The 17,928-nt window shown below is 36.5% G+C and overlaps 1 long non-coding RNA gene across 1 annotated transcript in view; it reads left to right on the forward strand.

Annotated features, from left to right (window-relative positions):
• LOC133253910 (uncharacterized) overlaps positions 1–17,928 on the forward strand; it is a 47,103-nt gene that overhangs the window by 11,664 nt on the left and 17,511 nt on the right. Inside the window, exon 2 of the long non-coding RNA XR_009738495.1 lies at positions 4,822–4,908. This is a non-coding gene — a long non-coding RNA (uncharacterized LOC133253910). The remainder of the gene's footprint in view (positions 1–4,821; positions 4,909–17,928) is intronic.

Below are 17,928 nucleotides of genomic sequence, written 5' to 3' on the forward strand. Positions count from 1 at the left end.
CGGATCCAGTGGTCTTCTCTTATTCTGACATTTTCTTGTTAGCATCCAGCCATGAGGAGTAATAAAATGGAAGTAATTAATAATATTCCAATGTACTCCCATTTGAAACCCCAGTAGTTCAGCAGACCTGAACTTCCTACGGGAAGCACTGCTTGAGGATGGAGTCCCTCTTGTGACATGGTCTGCCGCCCTCTGCTGTTTGTGTAGCCCACCTTTATTGTTGCTTGATCTCTTCTGGATTTGATCTTGATCTTCCTAGTGCAATGTCTCTCAGCTGAGTGTGCAGCTGTTATTTGAAGGTGAGAAACCATTTTGGTTGGCACCTCACGTAAGGAAAACATCAGAGAAAATCAAAGAATGTGGGACTTGATATTTCTCCCGCAATATACTCCTGTGTGTGAATGTTCCCCTTTTTCCTGCCACATAATGAGGGCACTTTCACTATCTAATTCCCAGAATGGCCCTTGCCTTGCCTTGGCTCTGGCATTCTCCCAATTCCCTTTAAAAGAGAATAAACATTCTTCTCCAAATTATGCCTAGCAAGGCAGCTAAGGGGACTAATGCCAGAGATTTATGACACATCTAGAAGCCTGGGAGCCCTGGGAGGAATTGGGCCAGAACTCCTCAGGTCCTCAGGGAGAAAGATGGAGAAGATCCATGACTAGGGCTCAGAAAGCCAGGTTGGATTCTGCAGGGTGGCAGTGGCAGTATGGGTCTGTGGTAGAAAGGGGCAGGTCTTCATGGAGTGGGTCCAGGTCCAACAGATTAGCCAAGACTACAAGGCAGGCAATTGGAAATTGAGTGAAAGTGTGCAGGGCAGGGACAGATGAGTGGTTTGGCTAGTTAAGAGTTGATAAATAAATAAAAGGCAAGATTCTGACATGCTAACTTGAGATTTTTGTTGCATGATTTTCTCTGGGACAATGGAAAAGTAATTATAGGGTTGGCCAAAAAGTTTGTTCAGGTTTTTCCATAACGTCTTAACCTGAATGAACTTTTTGGCCAAACCAGTGTATATGGTAGCCTTGACCACTATCAAAAGGAGTTGTCAATTTGCATAGTCTCTAATATACATACCATCTAAGGTTTGTTAATTATGATTCCCACTCTAATGAGTCCTGTAACAATTTATATAAATTACAACGCCTGTCATACATTATCTGGTGCAAATACCAGAACAAAGGTGGCAAATTCTCTTATATCAATGGTTCTCAGAGTGTGATCCCTGGGCTAGCAGTATCAGCATCACCTGGAAATCTATTAGAAATGCAAATTCTTGGGCCCCATCCCAGACTCAATGCATCAGAAACTGGGGGCAGGGCCCAGCAATCTGTCTTTTAACAAGCCCTACAGATGATTGTTATGCATACTTAAGTCTGAGCAGCACTGCCCTAGATTATAAGTATAAATGATGAAGCTCAGATTGCTTCCACTAGGGAAGGACTATAAATGATTTGTTGGATGAAGAGGGAAAGGATGCAGAAAGACAAGGCAAAGATTTGAAAGACACATGTCTGCTGTGTTCTGAATGACTAGGATTGCTTGAAGTTTGACCACTGGATAAATTGGGGCAATAACAATACCATACTGCTTAAAGGTGGATTGCCAAGGTCACAAAAGGGCAAGATGTAGAGTCAAAGAAATGATGACAGCCAGGATTGATCAGGCACGCTCTATGATTGTTTTGGGACGTGATCGTGAACCCATTGCCCTGGGATCTGACTCTGTGACCTTCTTTGGTTTAGATATAGTAAAATAATATCTTCCTGAAAAGGGCAAGACAAAAATTATTTCAAAGAAATTAATTCAGATAAAAAGGAGTTGACAATGTCCTCTGAAAATTTTATCTAAAAATATTTATTCAATTTTGGGGAATAATAAATGATAAAAGCATCAGAAAGCTTCTTTTTTAATCCTTTATTAAAAGTATGATTCAAAAGTCTTCAATTAAAAAAGCACAAAAGGGCCATAAGCATCATCCTAGTCTTCACTGTCTAGTTATTTCTTTCTTGAAAGACCAGAAATTTAAAAACCATGGTGTTATATAATAAATTGCTTCTGGAAAAGTTAGTCCTTATGGCTGGAGTTCCTGAAACTGCAAAATAAGTCAGCTTGTGCCAGGGAGATGAAGGGAAACCTGTTCTCAATTACTGGGCAGCTGGTATGTTTTAATTGTTTGCTTTTTATAAGCAGTAAAATAAAAGGAGTAGTCCTTAAGTATCCTCATACACCGTTAATGCAGTGCTTCCCACACTTGTCATGTATCACAATCCCCAGGGAACTTGTTAAAAATGCAGATTGCCCACCCCTTGAGGTTATGATTTAGTAGGGATATGATTTTTAACAAGCATCCAATGATTTTGGTGCAGGTGGTTTGAAGACCACACTTTTCGAAACTCTGCCCAGGGCCTACCCATAATTTATGTGCTCATTATTTGAGCATTTCTAAAAGTGACTGACGATTCACAAAAAAACAGTTTAGTGTAGGTAAAGGCTTACTGTGAGCAACACATGCTTACTCTAATAGAGCTTCATTATTTGGCATTTGGGGAAAATGAGTATTACACACACACACACACAAAATTTAAAAAATTAACAGACTTTATATTTTAAAGCAGTTTAGGTTTACAGACACTGGAGCGTGTAGTACAGAGTTCCCTCTCTCCCCTGTTGAGAATGCCCCCTGTTGTTAACATCTTGCATTAGTGTGGTATATTTGTTACAACTGAACCAATATTGGTATATTATTATGAACTAAAGTCTATAGTTTACATTAAGGTTCATTTTTGTGTCATAAAGTTCTATGGGTTTTGATAAATGCATAGTCTTGTGTCCATTATTTTAACATCCAGAAGAATAGTTCCACTGATGTAAAAAAATCCTCTATGGTCCACCTATTCATCCCATTCCCACTCTCGGCAATTGATCTTTTTATTGTAACTATAGTTTTAGCTTTTCCAGTGTGTCATATAATTGTAATCATGTAGTGTGTAGACTTTTCAGACTTGTTCTTTTCACTAAGAAATATACATTTAAGATTCTGTTATGCCTTTTAATGGCTTGATAGCTTATTTCTTCTTATTGCTGAATAAAATTCCATTTTATGGATGTCCCATAGTTTGCTTATCTGTTCACTTTTGGAGGCTATCTTGTTTGCTTCCAGTTTGGGGCAATTGTGAATAAAGCTTCTATAAACATTTGTGGGCTGGTTTTTGTGTAGATGTAACTTTTAGCTCATTTGACTAAATACTTAAGAGTGTGATTGCTGGATTGTATGATAAACTATATTTAATTTTGTAAGGAACTGCCAAACTTTTTAAAAGTGGCTGTAAAATTTTGCATTCCTGTCAGCAATGAATGAGAATTTTTGTTGTTCCACATCCATGCCAGCATTTGTTATTGTTCATTTAAAAAAAACTTTTTTTGCTACTTTCATATGTGTGTCGTGGTATCCAAGTGATGTTTTAATTGCAATTCTCTAATGATATATGATGTTTGACATCTTTTTATATGCTTATTTGTTATCTGTTTATCTTCTTTAGTGAGATATCTGGTTAGATCTTTTGCCTGTTTTGTGATTGGGTTGTTTTCTTATTATTGCATTTTAAGAATTCTTTGAAGGACTTTGTATATAAGTCCTTCATCAGATATGTTTTATAAATATTTTATATCAGTCTTTGGCTTTTCTTTTTATTTTCTTAACAGTCTCTTTTGTATAACAGAAGTTTTTGATTTTCTTGAAGTCCAATTAGCCAATTTTTTCCTTCATAGATTGTGCATATATAGGTAATCTATATAAAAACTCATCGCCAAACCCAAAGTCACCTGGATTTTTTTCCACTGTTATCTTCTAGAAGTTTTATAGTTTTGCAATTTACATTTAGGCTTATGATCCATTTTGAATGTTTTTGCAAAATGTGTAAGGCCAGTGTCTAGATTCTTCTTTTTTTATTTGCACGTGGATATCTAGTTGTTACAATACCATTTGTTGAGAAGTCTATCATTTCTCCACTGAATTGTTCTTGTTTCTTTGTCAAAGATCAGTTGACTGTATTTGTGTGTCTATTTTGGGGATCTCTATTCTTTTCCATTGATCTGTTTTTTCACCAATACCACACTGTATTATTATTGTAGCTTTATAGTATGTCTTGAAGTCACATAGTGTCAATCCTCAGACTTTATTCATCTTCAATATTGTATTGGTTATTCTGGGTCTTTTGTCTTTGCATAGAAGGTTTAGTATTTATTTTTGTTGACACACAAAAAACTTGCCAGGATTTTGATTTGGATTGTATTGATTATAGGTTAAGTTCAATTCAATTCAGTTCAGTCGCTCAGTAATGTCTAACTCTTTGCGATCCCATCGACTGCAGCACACCAGGTCTCCCTGTCCATCACCAACCCCTGGAACCTACTCAAACTCATGTCCATTGCGTTGGTGATGCCATCCAACCATCTCATCCTCTGTCGTCCCCTTCTCCTCCAGCCTTCCATCTTTCCCAGCATCGGGGTCTTTTCCAGTGAGTTCGTTCTTCCCATCAGGTGGCCAAAGTACTGGAGTTCCAGCTTCAGCATCAGTCCTTCCAATGACTATTCAGGACTGATTTCCTTTAGGATTGACTGGTTGGATCTCCTTGCAGTCCAAGGGACTCTCAAGAGTCTTCTCCAACACCACAGTTCAAAAGCATCAATTCTTCGGCACTCAGCTTTCTTTATAGTCCAACTCTCACATCCATACATGACTACTGGAAAAACCATAGCTTTGACTAGATGGACCTTTGTCAGCAAAGTAATGTCTCTGCTTTTTAATATGCCCTCTAGGTTGGTCATAACTTTTCTTCTGAGGAGAAAGCATCTTTTATTTTCATGGCTGCTGTCACCATCTGCAGTGATTTTGGAGTTAAGTTGGTGAGTATTAATATTTTAAGAATATTGACTTTTCCTAACCAGGGAAATAAATTTTTTAACATGTAAAATATTTCTCTGTAAACTTTGAAACTTTGCATAATACAACACTTTCACAATAATATTAATAAAATGTAATGTTAACTTCTCTAACTTTCTAAATGTATGTGAAATAAAATTTGACATTTCCCTTATGGCTTAGGATAGTCATTATGAGTCTCATTGTACACTGGTTGCTAATACAGTTGTAGCTACTGTTTCATATTCTTTCTCTGTATTAGGTATCTTAGTTATCCTTTATGGCTAATTGTTTGCATGTCTTTGTTACCAGCTGGATTGTAGGCTTCCTCAGGGCCAAAATCATGTTGTGGCCATTGCTGTCTCCCAAGTGTGAGAGACACTTTATAAATGTTTGTCAAGTGGACCATGACTGTCTCTAATATCCATTTCTCTCTTTTAACTTTTACTTCTACTCTATTGTACTAAAGAAAAACAGATAAATCAACTTTATTAAGAACTGTCTGCTTAAAAAGAATCACTAAGGCTCTAGACAAAGTCCTTAGTACATTTTTTGTGGGAGCTATTATGGCTTTCGGTGAAGCACAGTGCTACTGTGCATTGTTTTTTTTTTTTTTTTGGCTACTCCATGTGGCTTGCAGGATCTTATTATTAGTTCCTTTAGCAGGGTTCAAACCTGTGCCCTCGGTAGTAAAATTGCAGAACCCTAACTACTGGACCACCAGGGAATTCCTGACTACTGTATATTCTTAAACATACAGAAAGTTTGAATTCCTATGTGCTCTCCACGTAAATAAAAATAATTGTTAACATTTTTTCTATAATTTCTTTTTCTCACCCTCAGTGTAGTAACACATACACACATATTAACACATGCAAACACATATGCTGTACTTTTTGAAAATTAGTAAAAGTTCCAAAATTTTATAAATATTTCAACATGTATCATTTAACAGTAAAGACAATGGAAATAGTTTATTATACTTAAGGAAGTTAACAGTAATCATAAACATTATTTAGTAGTCATTCCATATTTAAATTTCTCTAGTTGTTACAAGAATGTCTTATATATTAGTCAGTCTAGGTTCCTACGCTGCAATTGCCTGATGTGTTCTGTTTTAGGATGTGATGTATTAGGTCGTACTCTGTGGCTTTGGGTAAGTTCCTTTATATCCCTGTTCAGTACAGGATGATCTGTAATATTGTTGTGGAGCTCCGAGAGTGTCTGAGTCTATGATTGTAGCCATTTTAGGTCAACAGTTTTGTCTTTTATCGATTTATTTTGCTGCACTGCCCAGTATATGGGATCTTAGTTCTCTGACTACAGGTCGAACTTTTGTCCTCTGCATTAGAAGCATAGATTCTTAACCACTGGACCACCAGGAAAATCCCTATGTTTTATTTTTAAGTACCAATAAAAATAGGAATGTTATGAAATAATATAACAGGAACTGATAAGCCACCAAATCAAAAAGCAGTGTATTTAAGTCAGATTTTAAATACCAACTAAACCAGGCAAATGTCCATGGAGCTTTTTTTCCCCAGTTTTATTGAAAAATAATTAACATATATTACATGGAACTTTTAAATTATTTCTTCTATGTTGAACTCATCTGTGAAAATCTACCAATGGAGATTGATATCTTTAAATACCACTGAGAACCAAGATAGGAATTGAGGTTGTAGACCACATGTTGAAACTTTTTCTGGCACAGTAATATTCTTTACTATTATGACTCTGGTCAGAAAATAAAACATTTTAGACAGCTGAATTAATTCTTCATGCCAAAATAGTAATGATTTTAAAACATTTAAAAACTTTTCATTTTATAATAATTTTAGACTTTTCAAAAAATTACCAAAAATAAGAACGGTACATATTCTCCACTCAGATCCTCTAGATGTTTATATCTTGCCTAGTTGAAGTACAGTTCTCAAAATTCCTTCAAACTTTCCTTAAGGAATTTCTTTTTTTTTTTTTTTTTACTTAAGGAATATCTTCAGACTCTGTTTTGGATGAGACTGTCCACTATTCTTGGACTTTAAAACTCCCATACCCACTTTACAGACTGGAGAAGATAATCTTTACCACATCCTCATATTTACTTTTAAAAATTCTAACCTCATCTCCAGTTGGAGAAGGAAATGGCAACCCATTCCAGTATTCTTGCTTGGAGAATCCCAGGGACCGAGGAGCCTGGTGGGCTGCCATCTATGGGGTCGCACAGAGGCAGACATGACTGAAGTGGCTTAGCAGCAGCAGCGTCTCCAGTATTTTTCTTTATAAGGCGCTAGAGAAACACTAAAGATATGGTAGGCTGGGTACTGAATAATTTGTCTTTGATATAAACTTAAGGCTTTGTTCTAGAGAATTCCTCTTAGAATAGAACACAGAAATGGAAAAAAAAAAATAGTAAAGTACTTTGTGTGATAAAGTTGGCTGCAAAATCCAAAAAATGAATGTTGGTATTTTAGCTTTCCCCAGGTTACGATTTTAAAAAATTGTTATTGTCCAGAAGTGCTTAAGAGATTACAGCCGTTACATTTTTTTTTAAGGTTAAAAGTCTTGAGAATAATTTTACAGTCAAACTGCTTATTTTTGTTATTTTGGAGATGAATATGTAATGTTTAAATAGTGCCAGATAGGGCTTCCTCCCTCATGCCTTGAAGCTGTATAACACTGTAAGTCTTTTACATATAAGCATTTCATTTTAAAACTATATTCCAGATGAAATAAGCTTAGCATCCTCAAGCAAAATATTTAAAATCTAATTGTAATTAACTTGACTTGTGTTATGTTTTATTAGCATGGGCCTTTCAATTGCTTTGGTTGATTTTATGAATTTTGATACTTGTCTTGATAAGCTCACGTAGAGAGACATTTGGAAGTGGTATTGGTGAAAAGATGGCTTAAAATTCAGGAATTTGGGCAGGCAGTGATATAAATTCAATGTAGATTCATATTTTATTTTTATGTGTACACTTTAATAATTTCAAATTTAATAGAGTGTTTCTTATATGAAGTTCACCATTATGTTCATCTTTCTTAGAGGATTAGTGAGATTAAGGGAATAGTATTAACTCAAAGCTAATAAATTAAACTGTGAAAGCCAAAGAGTCAGGCTTAGAGTGCTATAACGAAAGTCTATCCAAAAAGAAATAAATTGGGGTAAGAATTAGAATACTTCCGCATATAACCCAAGTTTTTATTTTCTGTCCTTTTTAATTGGGAAAAGAGTCCTTGGTCCAAATGGCCATGTTAGGCTATCAAAAGGCCTAGTGCTATTCCTATGACCTTAGGAATATTATTAGTACCCCAAGAGTGTCGTAACCAGATATCATTGATAAGATTAAGTTTCTTAAACTAGATTGCCAAAGTAAAGTATAAAACATGAGGATAAATTTAAATTTATCACTGAAGAAAGCTAAAATCTACCTGTGTAAAAATGTTGATACCAATTGAATTATGTTAAGGATGGCAGGTGGGTGGAGGAAGAAATGGATAACAGAACACATCTATGTGGACATGTGTGGATGTGTTTATCTGCTGAGAAACAGAAAATCCTGACTCAAAATGGTTTACCCAATAAGGAATATTTATTATCTCACATAGCAGTAAGTCCAAATGTGAACAGCTCCATATTTGTTGATTCAACTACTCAACAAGAGCAGGAATATAAGTTCCCTGCGTCTTTCTGTTCTGCCCTCTTGGACCTGTTGACTTAGTTCCCCACATGGTTGCAAGATGGCTGCCATAGCTCCAGGAATCATTACCAACACAGTGACATTGGGTACAGGGGGTGGTTATCCCCAACTATCTTTTTCATTAATAAGGAGAGCCTTTCCAAAATGTCCCACACATCACAGTATCCAGAATTATACCTCATGTGCATATCCAAACTAATCCTTGACGATAAGAACAGGAGACCAGGCAGTGTGGAGTAGGTCTTCCTTCCTTTCCTGAGCATCACAGTGTACAGAGGGGAGGACATACCCAAACAATGCAGGCATCTACTTAGCAAAAGGGAGAGAGAGGACTGGATTTTGGTTTCTTCTACTATAAGTAGCATCATTTTCCATCTCTAATCAAGCTTCAATATTTAGTATGAAGGGTTTGGGATTCTTTACCAACTGAGCTATCAGGGAAGCCTGAAGGGATTGGGAGGAGCTATCAAATGAATTTACCATATACGGGCCAATGTGTTAATAAACCAATGTGTCAGAAAGACATTGAGGGAAAGAAGTGGTAACTATCTTAGTCAATGAGTAAAAGTTCAGCTGTGCTCTGAGGGCTGAAGTGCATCAGTGCTGTGACCCACAAAAGAGCAGTTAACCTTCTTCATCTCAAATCTTTTTCAGCTATCTATAGAATAGAATTTCTATTTTAAGATGAAGAGACTTCTGCAGAATATCTGGCTGTGGAATTTATGGGAAGGATTCTGAAAAAAGGATGCATTTTGTGTTATCTTAATAATATGATCTATCCTGAGGCTTGTTTGAAGTTGGCAAATAGAAGCATGTAGTTCCCAAAGAGATTTTTGTGTCTATGCCTATACAAGAAATGTGGAAATTTTAAACACGTTTGAAATGTAAAAATATAGTTTATAGCTTATCAAAGTATATGGTAGATAAGAAATGTGACTGATTATTCTAATCCTTTACTTTGAAACTATGTTGCATGGCTTGGTGCATAACTTCTCATTCTTCCACTTACTGTAACAATAAAATCATATAAATAATAATAAAAAAGCTCAGAACCCTTTACTTCATCACCCATGTATGTGAATGTATGTGAATATAATTGTGGTTAATTGCTTGTCTGTCCCCACAAGACTCTAAGCTCTCATAATGGTTTCTGAATTTTCATGTAGGATGGCCTTGGGGCTGCAATCTCTCTGAAGGGGAGGAATGTATGGAGGACTTGAAGTTTTATTTGCCCAGTACTAAAATCATTGTGAAAAATGAGAAGAATGTTAGTGAGAGTAAGCATGGGGATGCTGGTTGAGATGATGGAGTTTCAAGCACCCCTCCAACCACAATTTGTTTTATGATGAGCAACTCAAAACTGGGTCTATAGTTCACTGTCATATCCCCAGCACCAAGAAATGTGATTCTAAACACCTGTTGAATGACAGGATAACCAGAATCTGTTCCCGTTTGTCAAAAGTAGAAACTAACTAACTTGTCACATGAAGTAATGAGTGGTGACTTTTTATTTGTTTTCCTAATTGTAAATCCTGTAGGAAGTGGAATAAGAGATTAAAAAAAAAAAACAATTAAACTCAAGTAGTCTAATTTTGCAAATGTATAGTCCCCCTCTCTAGCATAAATCTTCAGGTGATTTTTTTTTTTTTTGTGAAAAGATACAAAAGAAATGAATGTTCTCAGTCCTGTTTATATCTGAAAATATCTCTATCTCACTCTTACATTTGACGGGATACTTCGGTGCTGAATTTTAGTCAAAATTATCTGCTCTTAGAATTTGTGGCCCTTTCTTTTCTACCTTCTAGCCTTTACTGCAACTGGTATATAAAGTGTTGGTCTTGAAATTTGTCTTCAAAGTACCCTGGAATTCAAGTAAAGAACTGTCAGAACTGATACAGTTGATAGAGACAATGGAGTCTGTAAGTTGCAAGTTCAAAATCATAGGATAAGTGCAGGCAGCAGGATTTAATGGTTATAAGCATGAACTTTGAGGTCAGACAGTCCTGAATCTAAGCCATAGCTACCCTTGGTTTTTATTTGATGTGTTACTATGGGAAATTACTTAATCTCTAAGACTAGTTTCCTTGTGCAGGAGATAACAGTGTTTATAATAGGACTGTTGTGATGAATCAGTGGGAGTGCTCACATAACCTACAGTACATAAAAAGATCTCAGTAAAATATATTTTTACTCATGATTATTATTATAATTTGTCATAATAATACTTATATACATGTCTTGATTAGAGTTTATGAGGCAGCTCAATTATACAAGAAGTACATTATAAAAAATTATGAAAAAGCTAAGAACATTGAAGTGAAAATTCAAACAGCATAAATATGAATAAAACAAAAATGAAAAGACTTTATTGTCCTACAGCCTAACCTTACTTCCCAGAGGAAGCCACTGAAAAATATTAAAAAATTAATTTTTATGTAAAATGTCTCCAGAATACTCATTAAGATGATTTATCAACTTTAAATAGTGTCAATCGACCCTATGCCATAAATATTGCTGAATTAAGGCTGCTTGCATATTTTATTTCTACCTTCACCACACTAGCTTCATTTGAGTTAATCATATTTTAGTTTTTCTATTGATTACTTTTGTAACTTTAACTTATATACCTAACCCCTATTTCTTGATATGATTTAGACAGTCTTGCTCCCTGTGATTGACATGATCAAATTAGCATTCCTATCCTTTCCAATTCCTCTTCCCATATGACCAACTTGCAACTACATCACATATATTACTTGTACATTGTCAAGATATATCATATTTGTATTGTGTTTGGATATACATGTTGGTCTGTAGGTTGATTCTGAAAATAGAAAATCAATAGCAAGTTTTTGTTTTATTTTTTAAAATATTCTTTTTTAAAAATAGGCACATTTGGTTTATTTATTTATTTTTTGGCCATATGGCACATGGGATCTTAGTTCCCTAACCAAGGATTGAACCCAGGCCCCCTGCAGTGGAAGCACAGAGTCTTAACCACTGGACCACCAGGGAAGTCCCAATAGAGTTTTTATAATATATAAATAATTTCTTTGCCAAACCAAATAGTATTATCAGACTTATGGAGAAGGTATAATTTTAATGTCACAAAATTAGGGTTGCTCATAAAAGAATGTTATAAGCACAAAGCTCAGATGGACTTTTTGTTTTAACACTCTGTCATTTTTCAAGATCATGCCACTGTTTATCTGGACCTCATTCTTTTTCATATTTGTTTCTCCTGACACTTTATCTTTTATATAAGACAGCCTAGCCTAAGATTGTCAGCTGTTGAACCACAGTTTTTCTTGAATACAGATTAACCATATTAATGTACAAGGGAAATACATTTTCTCAGGCTTTTACTTCTTAAACTATATCTGTCTTACCCTCATGTTGATAGGATTCTTAGGTATTGAATTTTGGATTCAGTACTATTTCCTCTGAATTTGAGGCCATTGTTTGCCTCTCTTCTAGCACTTAGTGTGACTGATGTTAAATCTAGTGGCATTATGTTTCTTATTCCAATGAATGAAATCTGTCTTTGTTTCATGTGGTTTGTTTCATCCTCAGGAAGGTCTTCAGATCATCAGCTTCTTATTGCAAAATTCAGGGTCAAATTGAAGAAAGTAGGGAAAACCACTAGGCCATTCAGGTATGACCTAAATCAAATCCCTTATGATTATACAGTGGAGGTGACGAATAGATTCAAGGGATTAGATCTAGTAGACAGAGTCCCTGAAGAACTATGGATGGAGGTTTGTAACATTGTACAGGAAGCGGTGACCAAAACCATCCCCAAGAAAAAGAAATTCAAAAAGGCAAAGTGGTTGTCTGAGCAGGCCTTACAAATAGCTGAGAAAAGAAGAGAAGTGAAAGGCAAAGGAGAAAAGGAAAGATATATCCAACTGAATGCAGAGTTCCAGAGCATAGCAAAGAGAGATAAGAAAGCTTTCTTAAGTGAACAATGGACAGAAATAGAGGAAAACAATAAAATGGGAAAGACTAGAGATCTCTTTGAGAAAACTAGACATACCAAGGAACATTTTATGCAAAGATAGGCACAATAAAGGACAAAAATGGCAAGGACAAAAAACAGAAGCAGAAAAGATTAATAAAAGGTGCAAGAAATACACAGAAGAACTGTACAATAAAGCTCTTAATGACCCAAATAACCACTATGGTGTGGTCACTCACTTAGAGCCAGAAACCTTGGAGTGTGAAGTCAGTTGGGCCTTAGGAAGCATTACTACAAACAAAGCTAGTGGAGATGATGGAATTCCCAGCTGGCTATTTCAAATCCTAAAAGATGATGCTGGTAAAGTGCTGTACTCATTATGCCAGCAAATCTGGAAAACTCAGCAGTGGCCACAAGATTGGAAAAGATCAGTTTTCATTCCAATCCCAAAGAAAAGTAGTGCCAAAGAATGTTCAAATTACCGTACGATTGTACTCATTTTACATTCCAGCAAGATTATCAAAATCCTTCATGCTAGCTTTAGCAGTACATGAACTAAGAACTTCCAGATGTACAAGCTGGATTTAGCAAAGGCAGAGAAACCAGAGATCAAATTGCCAACATATGCTGGATCATAGAAGAAGCAAGGGAATTCCAAAAAAAATCTGCTTCATTGACTATGCTAAAACCTTTGACTGTGTGGATTACAACAAACTGTGGAATATTCTTAATGAGATGGGAATACCAGATATAGTACCTGCCTCCTGAGAAACCTGTATGCAGGACAATAAGCAAAAGTTAGAACTAAACATGGAACAACAGACTGGTTCCAAACAGGGAAAGGAGTACATCATGGCTATATATTGTCACCCTCGTCACCCTTGCTTATTTAATTAACTTCTCTGCAGAAGTACATCATGTGAAATTCCAGACTGAATGAATCACTAACTGGAATCAAGATTGCCTGGAGAGATATCCACAACTTCAGATATGCAGATGATACCACTTTAATGGCAGAAAGTGAAGAGGAACTAAAGAGCTTCTTGATGAAGGTGAAAGAAATGAATGAAAAAGCTGGCTTAGAACCCAGCATTCAAAAAATGAAGATTATGGCATCTGGTTCTATCACTTTGTGACAAATAGATGGGAAAAATGTGGAGATAGTGTCAGATTTAATTTTCTTGGTCTCCAAAATCAATGTGGGTGGTGACTGTAGCCACAAAATTAAAAGATGCTTACTTTTTGAAAGAATAGCTATGAGAAACCTAGACAGCATATTAAAAAGCAGAGACATCACTTTGCTGACAAAAGTCCGAATAATCAAAGCTATGGTTTTTCCAGTAGTCATGTATGGTTGTGAGAGTTGGACCATAAAGAAGGCTCAGTGCTGAAGAATTGATGCTTCAAACTATGGTGCTGGAGAAGACTCTTGAGAGTCCCTTGGACTGCAAGGAGATCAAACTAGTCAATCTTAAAGGAAATCAACCCTGAATATTCATTGGAAGGACTGATGTTGAAGCTGAAGCTTCAACAGTACTTTGGCCACCTGATGCAAAGAGCCAACTCACTGGAAAACACCCTGATACTAGGAAAGACTGAGGGCAAAAGGAGAAGGGGGCAACTTAGGATGAGATGGTTGGATGGCATCACTGACTCAATGGACATGAGTTTGAGAAAACTCAGGGAGATAGTGAAGGACAGGGAAACCTGGCATGCTGCAGTTATGGGGTTGCAATGAGTCAGACACAACTTAGTGACTGAACAATAGCAACAACTTTATCCTTGGGGCTGTTGAAATTCACTGGGATTTGTTCAAGTCTTCTGCTTGGCTGTCACTGGCACTCTCATATGAATACTCATGCTTGTTCTTCAGCTCTGGGAAATTTTCTTCAGTAATTTTTAATTTTATATCATCATCTTCTATTTCTTTTTTCTTACTTTTTATGAGATACATATGTGTTCTTGAGGATTTATCCTCTATGCATCAACTTTTCTTTCATATTTTCTTTTTCTTTTAATTGTATAATGTGTATGACCCTTTTATATTTGTCAATCATATTTTTAGTTTCCAAGAACAATTTGTTTTCTATTTGCTTTTTTGGGGGGAAGGAAGTGTTTATAATATCATCTTAAATATCTCTGGGAATACTAAGTGGCTTTCTTTTGTATCAGGTCAGTTGTTTTCTTCGTTTGTCTTGGTCCTTTTCTCTTGGATTCTTGCTGTTCCTTGGATACCATTAATGCTTGATTTTCTGCTCAGATTCATAATTAAAGAACAAAGTTCATAGATAAAGGTGGCTGCTGTGGGTTTTCTTTGTGTCATTGTGGAAAGGCACTGATTTTTGAAAGATCTTTTTTTAATTGAAAAATTAATGCATACTGATACTAAAAAATTAAAAGCAAAAAAAAAAAAAGGGGAATGAAAAGGGGTATATACTGAAAATCATGAACCTCTCAGAAACCCTCTCAACTGTTAACCAGTTTTACTTAGACTGCTTCTTTAGTCTCCTTCTAGGAAATTTATACAGGAATGTTTATATATATTCCCTATTTTTACAATAATGGTAGTAAGTTATACATGTTGTTCTTTACTTTGCTTTAAAAATGATGTGTTTTGCATGTGGATATATTATTCTTTTTCATGGCTACAGAGTTTTACATTGAGTGGAAGTGTTTCCCTATTGATGGGAAGAAGTTAGATTCCATCTAATCTTTTGTATTACAAATGTTACTGTGCCAAATATCCTTGTATAAACTTCTTGGGGCTTGAAAGTGAAAGTTTACTCACTCAGTCGTGTCTGACTCTTTGTGACTCCATGGACAGAAGAGCCTCCTCTGTCCATGGAATTCTCCAGGCAAGCATATTGGAGTGTGTAGCCATTCCCTTCTCAAGGGGATCTTCCCAACACAGGGATCAAACCAAGGTCACCTGCATTGCAGGCAAATTCTTAACCAGTAAATATTTTTAAAGGAGATATTTCTGGGTTACAGGATATGTGTATTTGAAGCATGGGTTAAACATTTTTGTTAAATTAGTTAATTTCTTATATGGATTATAGGTGTTCATTGGAGAAAAGTCCAAAGGTACAAAAAAATATAGTAAAAATTAAATCTTTTCCAACCCTTCCTTGTCTTCCTCTGATACCCTTCTCAATCTCAACCAAGACTTTTATCACATATAGGGGTTTGTTAGTGTGTTTGTGTGTATTGACACTTCTGTCACATATGGATATGTCCGTCTGTGTGTGTTTCTTCTCATGTAAATTCCTAGAAGTAAGATAGCTGAGTCAAAGATATGGGAAGCATTTCTTTTTAAAAGTGAGTAAATATTTTTTTCTGTGAAAAATATTCGTATTTAATATTTTTAAATGGATCCATTTGAGCCCTCCTGTATGTGCCATGAGTCAGGCCCTGAGAGTTACATCTTATGCTCCTTCACTCACTTCTGCTTTTCCCAAATCCACATTCCATATAGATGCCAAGGGTTTTTCCAGGGATGGATGTTTATCTTCACCTGTATCAGAACAGAGTAGATTCTTGCAGTTTCATATACTCTCCATTCCTTCCTTCTAACATTAGAATCCATGGCAGATGACAAATAAAGAAATAGCGTTTGGTTCATTTGGTCTCTCGTCAGCACTGTTGAAGGTAAATGGTGCAATTAGATGTTTGCCTAACAACATAAAGAGGCCAATATTTGATGCTGGGCAACTTTCTGTGCAGAACAGTGTAATTGCTGAAATGCTGTTTGTCTTCCTACCTTTTCATTACTATTATTTTCGTTCATTTCTAGTGCCTTTTACAAGCTTTCATTTCTCCATCTGTGGACAGTCTTGGTTGAGTGTATGAGGTTTCTAGTGGCACTGATCTGCAGAGAGGCATATAGCTCTTATTACAGCACTAAAAGAATCAGAACAGTGTCAAGAAAGCATAGTTTTTGCATTGAAATTTGCAAAGATGAGTAGCTTGTTTTATTAATTTTCATTGTTAGTCAGTTTAGGTGAACATTGTGGAGATTTACATTGATGAATAAAGCAAGACTGGGTGGTAGAATGTTAATGGAATTTTAAAATCAGCATATGTGCGATTGGAAACCGTCTGTACCTCCCAGAAACTGTGTGACCTTGGCAAAATGAAAGTAATATCTCTGTGTCTCCACTTTCTTATCTGTAAATATTCATAGGATTGTTGTGGGGATTAAAGAGATAATGTAAGCAAAGGACCTTTTCAAGTGCTATCAGTGTTATGTAAAATTATAATGTTAACATGAGACATAGAACTTACTAAAATCGACAAGATTAATTTTCATTATAATTTCCAACATTGCACATTATGCTAGATTATTAGTTTCAGATACATTGTGTTTTCATAGTTTAATGGAAAATATGGAAGGTCATAGGTTTTCGGATGGAGTATCTCATGATTCACATATATCTTGGCCTTAATGAATGTTGCCAGAGTCCCAGTAGGACCAGAGCCCAGGTGTAGTGGGAACCAAGGTCAGGACTGGTGATGATAGACTGGAAAAGGCATGGCATGCCAGCCCCAAGGAGAGTGGATCTTACTTGTTGAATATTGGAAGTCTGTGGGGCTGTTACTTTGGAAGCATGATATGGAATATAGAAAGATACCAATAGACACAATAAGAGGGTGAAAAATTCTTCAATGGCAAAGGATCCCCAGAAACATCCTCACTTGGAATAACTACATAAGGCAGAAGGCTATTTGGCATGGTCCCACGTGGAAGCATAGGTCTCCCAAATTTCTATAGAGGGCACTACTGCTGCTGACTCTATTTCTGTTGGTGGCGAGTTGGCCAGGAGTGAGAGGTTCACCTTTACATTCTTGGTGGGTTTTATAGCCTCCTGCCACCTGTCAATGGCACCCCACTCCAGTACTCTTGCCTGGAAAATCCCATGGACAAAGGAGCCTGGTGGGCTGCCATCTATTGGGTCGCACAGAGTCGGACACAACTGAGCGACTTCACTTTCACTTTTCACTTTCATGTATTGGAGAAGGCAATGGTGGCCCACTCCAGTGTTCCTGCCTGGAGAATCCCAGGGATGGGGGAGCCTGGTGGGCTGCTGTCTATGGGGTCGCACAGAGTCGGACACGACTGAAGTGACTTAGCAGCAGCAGCCACCTGTCTGACTGTGTTGTAGACACTGGCTTGGGTCTGCTTACTTACTAGGTGCAAGAAACTGTTCCAGAAGAAGCTAAGCCCATCTCTGAGTCTTTACTCAAGAGACTGGGTGGTGGAATTGACACAGCAAGCAGATCTAGGCTGTAGGCCTGTCTTAGTTTATTCCTGCAGGGTGCAACAAGGGCTCATAAGAAGCAGT

Source organism: Bos javanicus, chromosome 9, assembly GCF_032452875.1.
Source record: "Bos javanicus breed banteng chromosome 9, ARS-OSU_banteng_1.0, whole genome shotgun sequence".
In the NCBI taxonomy this organism is placed as follows: domain Eukaryota; kingdom Metazoa; phylum Chordata; class Mammalia; order Artiodactyla; family Bovidae; genus Bos; species Bos javanicus.